This window comes from Triticum urartu, chromosome 3, assembly GCF_003073215.2.
Source record: "Triticum urartu cultivar G1812 chromosome 3, Tu2.1, whole genome shotgun sequence".
Classification (NCBI taxonomy): Eukaryota; Viridiplantae; Streptophyta; class Magnoliopsida; order Poales; family Poaceae; genus Triticum; species Triticum urartu.
This window is the reverse complement of record NC_053024.1, coordinates 319,645,918-319,652,704: the sequence shown is the minus strand read 5'-3', so window position 1 is coordinate 319,652,704 and position 6,787 is coordinate 319,645,918. Positions and strand designations below refer to the sequence as shown.

General features: G+C 42.9%; 1 long non-coding RNA gene across 1 annotated transcript; it reads right to left on the bottom strand.

Moving 5' to 3' along the window:
* Positions 1 to 1,725: 1,725 nt before the first annotated feature.
* LOC125543920 lies at positions 1,726 to 5,542 on the bottom strand. Its single transcript, XR_007299053.1, has 4 exons — positions 5,192 to 5,542; positions 4,864 to 5,057; positions 3,069 to 4,311; positions 1,726 to 2,959 (listed from the first exon to the last, which is right to left on the bottom strand). It is a non-coding gene; the product is annotated as an uncharacterized LOC125543920 (long non-coding RNA).
* Positions 5,543 to 6,787: the final 1,245 nt, after the last annotated feature.

The window sequence follows — 6,787 nt, the reverse complement described above, 5'->3', positions numbered from 1 at the left end:
GAGGGTCTGAAACTAGGGTAACACTTCCATATCTTCTAATTTACTTTGTTGATATTTCAGTCCTTAATCCTATTTCTCAGCATCTCCATTTTGGTTACGTCGGTTGGTGCTACAAAACATAGCAAGCCATACATATGTGTCTCATAGCTGATTTTCATTTTTTTATTCATTATACTATTTTGAACCCTTTATCTCTTTTAAATTAGAAAGTGATTATTTGTTTAACATTTGATATGGGTGAAACTTCATATGTTGTTAGCATTGCGTGACATCCTGATTTCTAGGTGGTTCAGTTTTGTTATTTAAAGTCGTGACCCATTTTTTAAATAAAAATTTTGAACCTCGGAAAATATGGATGTTGCACATAGTAAAGCTTTATTTCTTAAATTTCACCCCTCTCCCCTCCTCCCGTTTCGCTTCCTTCCTGCATAGGCGGCTGATTTGAAAGAAAATAGTGAAGCACCGAGTTGATGTATTTGCTGTTGTGACATTCTTCAGTTGAGGAGTTTTATGTAGGAATCACGCCAAAATCAGCCGGAATCCGCCATGTCTCCGTTTCTCTAACTAACTTGTGAGGTGGTGTGTTCAAAAGGAAGCTCATGGAGGTGCGGAACCTTTGAGATTTTTTTTTACAGGAAGCACTTTTGATTGTCAATACGTATTTCTAAGTTATATAGTGTAAACAATTGAGTGGACTTCAACTTTTCTGTAGAACTGAATGTTGTTCTTGTTGTAACATCATGTAGTTTCTGACGCTTCATGGCATTTGACAGATTATTACTATGTGAACAGATGTTCCATCACATTAATGATTATCTGCTACTGTTGTGCTCCATCACTTCCACTTTTCTTGGTATGTTTTTGCAAGACAATTTAACTGGTTCTCCTAGCTAATATCTATTCGTCTAGATTGGGCCATGTTCATTTCCAATTTTATTCTCCATCACTTAACTGCATTGTCATCTACACTAGATATTTATGAATAACAGTGTCTTCGTTTGATAGATTTTTTTATTTGAGCAAGGTGTTGTTTTCCTTCCGAATGAATATGGCAGTTCATGTTTCTTTTTTTTATTTTTTCTTACACAAATTTGTAGCAATATCATGATCCGTGATACTACAGACTACCATTATACCATTTTAACATAGCAAATGCTTTGTGCTGGTAATAATCTATGTGTTATGATTACATCAACATTCCGAAAATTTGTTTCTAATCCTGCACAGCTAAGGCCGGTACCTTGGCCTTTGGCTCTTCTCGGGATGCACGTGGATTCTCGTATTCACAAGCATACGTGACTCGCGTATTCCACGGGGTATTCGATGATGGGCCCGTGCATTGATTTGCTGTTACACGGCAACGCCGTAGTGGTACGGGATGAGAGTGGATGGATCAGTTTGTTTCCTGAGCCTACCTGTCCCTTTTTGGCAAGAGTTCATTGCTGCTCAACTCCTTAAGTAATGCGAAGCCGTCCAAGTGGAAGCGCAGTATGCACTTTCAAATTTGAAAGCATGGGGCGCATACTGACATGTGTAATAAGGCATTCAATATTCTACCAGCACCTTGTATATTCAAAAAAATACCTGCAGACTAGCACTCAGCTTGCCCATTTTGTATGCACCTCCAGGCGCCAGCAGCCAAACAACCATCATCAGGGATTTTCATGGTCAAGTAGCACCGCATTGCACGGCTGAAATTACCAATGAATGCTCTATGATTTTTTTTTCACACCTTGTTTGCAGTCAGCTATTATTTTGGCATCACACATGGTCTACTACCACACTGTTTGGTAATTTCAGTTTTTATCGGTTCATACACAACAACTTCAACTCAAGGCAACTAGTTTACAGTCAAGATGATCAAGCATGGGAAATTCATCCACATGTAACACACTAGGAAAGTCATCGATTATTCTACTAGTACATAAGTTCAGCACAAATCCTAAGATTATTGGGCATAAGCAGCCTAGTGCATGAGGTACGTCAGTGCCCTGTAACACTGCAATTCTTGCAAGTGATAGGCTTGCGAGGTTACTTAGGAACATCACCCCTCTCTGGGCAGGTGGTCCTCTTTATACATACTGCAGAACCTTGTCCTCTTGCTCAGACCTTCATATGGTGCTTTCTCTCTGCTCGAGCTTGGTCTCCCAACGCCATGTTTTTTTGGTTTGAGCTGACAGTCCAGCGAGCGCATCCCAATTGCCAGACATGGTCATGTTGTTCTCATTGTCAACCATTTCCGCATCAATGTTTTTCTTTATGCTTGCTTCTACAGCTATCCTATCCTCAATCCCTAGTCCATCTATGTTTTCACCCAAAGGAGATGCCTCCAGTATTAGGTCTTTGATCTTCCCTAGTACCAGCTCGTATGCCGCGACTGACGAGTCTCCAATCCTCACCAGTTCCATAGAATGCAGGTACAGAGTCGAACTCCGACATGTAAATGATTGATTAGCAGCCTGGTCTTTTTGGAAATGAGCAATGTGTTGTGGCAAGATGTCTCTAGCATCTTTTGTCCACCTTTTTAAGATGTGCCATTTAGGTATCTCCTCCACGCCAATGTAGTCCATCATATGAGTTAAGGATGAAACAAGTAAGCCCCCACAAGTGATATGTAATCATACTTGACGAGAAAAATCACATGTAAGTTTTTAGTGAGCAATTAACCTTCAAGGCATGGCAGCAAAGCATCCCCAAGTGGGCAAACTGCCCGCATTCACAATCGAACTAATCACCTTCTTCCGGTATTGTCACTACATATTCCACCTTGCTTCACTTCTCTCTTTTTTCAGCGTCATTGTGCCTTGCGATATATTTCTTTTTCTTTTGCAATTCCTCAACTTGGTATGAACCACCTTCGAACAGATTCTCACCAAATAATTCAAACATCTTTCTTGTATAAATCTTACTTACTCGCGTGCCTTTCGATAGGAATGTTGGTCCTCATCACAGCACCACTCTGGGAAAGCACCACAGAAAAGAGACAATTAGTCATTCTTTCCTTGGATCGTAATCGCACATACCCAAAAAAGGAGTAATGGAAGAACGGGGAAGTAAATCTGACTCACAATCCTTGTTCTTTTCTCTTGGTAGCTCTCATCTGATTCACAGTCGAATTGAAGCCTCGTGTACTGGCGCACGAATACATGCATTGGGCTAGATGGCGGCATGTAAATCTTCAGCATGTTGTTGACGCTCTCGCTGCGCTGGGTGCTAGTCATTTTGGCACAGAAGACACCTTTGAAGTATGGCTTCGCCCACTTTCGACGTATCTCGTAAAGGTTTGTCATGTAATTGTGGGTTTTCAAATTGTATTTCTCAACAAGTGCACCCCATGCAGTCTCAAGTTCCTCCACACTTATCATGGGATTCATGACTTTGTGGAATTCAGCCCTGAACTCGCTTTTGCTTACGTATAGTGGGCCAAGGTTCTCCTTTGCTTTCTTAGGAACATGCCACTTGCACCACCTGTGCACAGTATTAGGGAGCTCACTCTTGATCGCTATCTCCCTGGATCTTGCTTGATCTACAATGTGGACAACATGGCAAACATAATCATTTTTTGCATTTATCCAGTACTACATATCTACATATGCATCATTATTTTCAAGCTTTTCGCACACACTTGTCAATATTGTTTGTGGATGCTTCCCGCCCATCATGTTGATGAATTCAGAAAATACCCACTAGAAGCTCTCGACTTGCTCATCACGCATCAGGACACCAGGAAGTATTATGCTTTGAAAGTGATTGTTCACACCAACGAACAAAGCAAAGGGCATGTCATACAAGTTGATCCGAAACGTCGAATGTAATAACATCACCAAAGAACTTGTACTGCAACTTGTTGTTTCCGTTTGTCCACATAAGTTTTTTTATTCTGCTTTCCTCATCACCCTGGACCATGTACGTGAATTCCGGGTCATTCTGCTGAATCTCTTTGAACACAACTAAGGTTTTGTTGACATCATCGTCAGCTTGGTCTTGGCTTATTCGTCCACACAGATTGCGTAATGACCTTTTTGTAAAAGACACGCTATGTGATGAACCAAAGAAGCTGCCAACTATGCTATACACCTTGTTGAGGTTCACATTGTTCGCCCTTAGCTGCTTCACCAAATCTTTTGTGTACACGTCTATGTGTTTGAGGGACGGCCAATGAACTTTTTCTCTGCATGTAAGAGACATGGAATGATTGTGGCTTGACCAGTGCTCAGCAATGTACCATCCATTGTCTACAGCTCTTAGTAATCTGACCATCGCATGGCACTCGCAGCAGCAAGAACGGCTATTCTGTTGCTCATGTTTCCCCTACAAACATTTTTCCATTCGTCAAAACTAAAAAAATGAAATGTAGTGGTCTAAATTATTTAAAAAAACCCGAAATATAATGATCTTTATGTGAGTTTTGAAGTGCTGACGGAGCATCCGCAGACAATCTCTTGCATACATTTAGTCCTTTCGACATTTAAACGACTCTTGCCATTTCGTATTTGAAACCCAAGCTCCCAAGAATATAGGTTATAGAAATCATACGCTTCGCCGAGGGAATCAAAACTCATCCCAATCTTTGGTTTTACTACATTTTCCGAAGGTTTGTCAGCATATCTCCTTATGGTTTCTTCCAAAGGAGTAACTCTACCGGCACATGGCACTCTGTCCAGAGGAGCGCGCCAGGTTATAGAACCACTCTTTTTATTAGTTGTTGAAGCTTTTTTTACAATCCCAGCAGATAATGTCAAGTTCAGAATTGATCTAACTTTTTTGGAGCATCACTTCAGCTGACACATGCTAACGGACATAATTCTCACATATGTTCTGAAAATGTGCAAGTGAAATAGAACAACTGAATCAGAGGTATACCTTCTTATCCATCCTGGTGCCTCGGGGTTAACCTTCCTAGTGGACTCGGCGGATTTGGTTGGTGAAAGCGGCCTCTTGCCAGCAAATCTGTTATGCCCAGAGGAGACACCGAGGTGGCCAACCACAACGGCACAAGAAGAGTCGGCAGTAGGCGGCGCTGACCGCCGGACGTCCATGAGCGCCGGTGGATCTGGCTGCTCAACATCGGCAGTGACTTCCGTCAGCGGGAATCTACGGCATAACGGGGAAAACGAAAGAGCATTCGGCATTTTTCCTCCTCATGCCTATCTGGATCGAATAGAATAGAATACTGAGATAAGCATCGTACCTTTCAACTGGATGTAGGAGAAATTCTAGCCCATTATGCAGTTCGTCCGCAGACATCATCGCACTCCCCTCCGCCACCATTGATTCGCCTCCCACCGTTTTAGTTGGGTAGGCAGTCGAGGAAGGGGGATGAGAGGGAGGTAGTACTCAAAATGCAACAGTGAGACCATGATATCTCCGGCTGTCCCACTATTGACCTACCAAACAGCATTTACTGCGACCTTGATGGAGGCTTGTTCGCATCATACGGCGTCATTACATGTCTGATTGGGGGTTAGGTTGTCTTTACGGTCCTGAGCCACGGCTCGGCTTGTCAATGTAATGGGCGTTTCTAAAGAACATGCCCGGGAGCTGGCGTACACTACTGTTTCACTTCCGTATTCCACCGCGCGATATCATTTTCAGGACACCGTATATGCTGACCTGGACCCACTAGCGCTCATCCCAAGAGCTGGACCAACGTCCACGATAATGTGATCAGCTGCTGCCCTTCTCAGAAACGCCGCTCTCTCAACATTCAACATATACTCATCTTCCTATGCATCCACATGCCTTTAACTACTTGAAGCTACATATGGCTTCCAGAGGGGAGAAGTGTAAGTTCCTTCGCCCAGCTTCAAAGAGGATGGCAGTAGTAGGAAGCCTCTGAAATCGTTGGACCGGCGTGATGTGAATCCTAAAGTCTTTTAGTACAACGGCAAATAGGAAGGTTTTTTAATTCAGACTCGGTTGTAGCTAGCTCCACTCTGCTTCCCATTAAATTTAATTTAAGCACACATATTTTTTTCTCTTCCGATGCAACGCATGGGCGTATGTGCTAGTATAATAAAACCCGAGTCTAAAACCCTAACATAGACTAGGTATTTATTAAAGAACGACATGCGGACCGAGTCGGTTCGCTGTGCCACAGGCACCGCCGTACCGTACGAAGGCCGGACACTGCATGCTTGCTTCGGTTGACCTGATCACGTGTTGGCCCGTCGTGAGGTAGCGCACCAAGAAGTCCTTTGGACCAACACGTTACTCCTCTTGAAACATTGAACCAAAACAAAATTGTCTGACCCTGTAGCGCTGCCTCCTTGCACTGCATGCATGACGGATGAGATGGATGGTTCGATGATGGAAGGCATCCATGCACATGCATGTATGTGCTCCATGCACATGAACGAACACACTTGTGGCTGCTCCTCATCTTCACACGGGGCTTGTAAAAATATTCTATTATTCTACATAAAACAAAAGAAAGTTGTATTTCTATTCCGAGTAACAAAATAGTAATTTATATAATTATTAATAAAAATCACATGATTATTGTATATGAGGATAATATTTTTGGTCGTATCTGTAGAGGCCATGTCCACTTCAAACGGGGCAGAGTGGATTATATTTTCACTATGGGATTGGCACCATCCGGCTCCGAAGGCTACATGAGGCCGCGTGGATTGTTGCAGTGAGCCTAGCATTTGAATTGATGGTCTTGGGTCAGAGTGATGTTGTGTCGCTAACAGATCCTGCGAGCCTATTTCGGGGTTATCATTAGTCAGAACAGGCCGTTCACCATTGGATCTGCGTATAAGGGACGTCCTCACAAATGCCA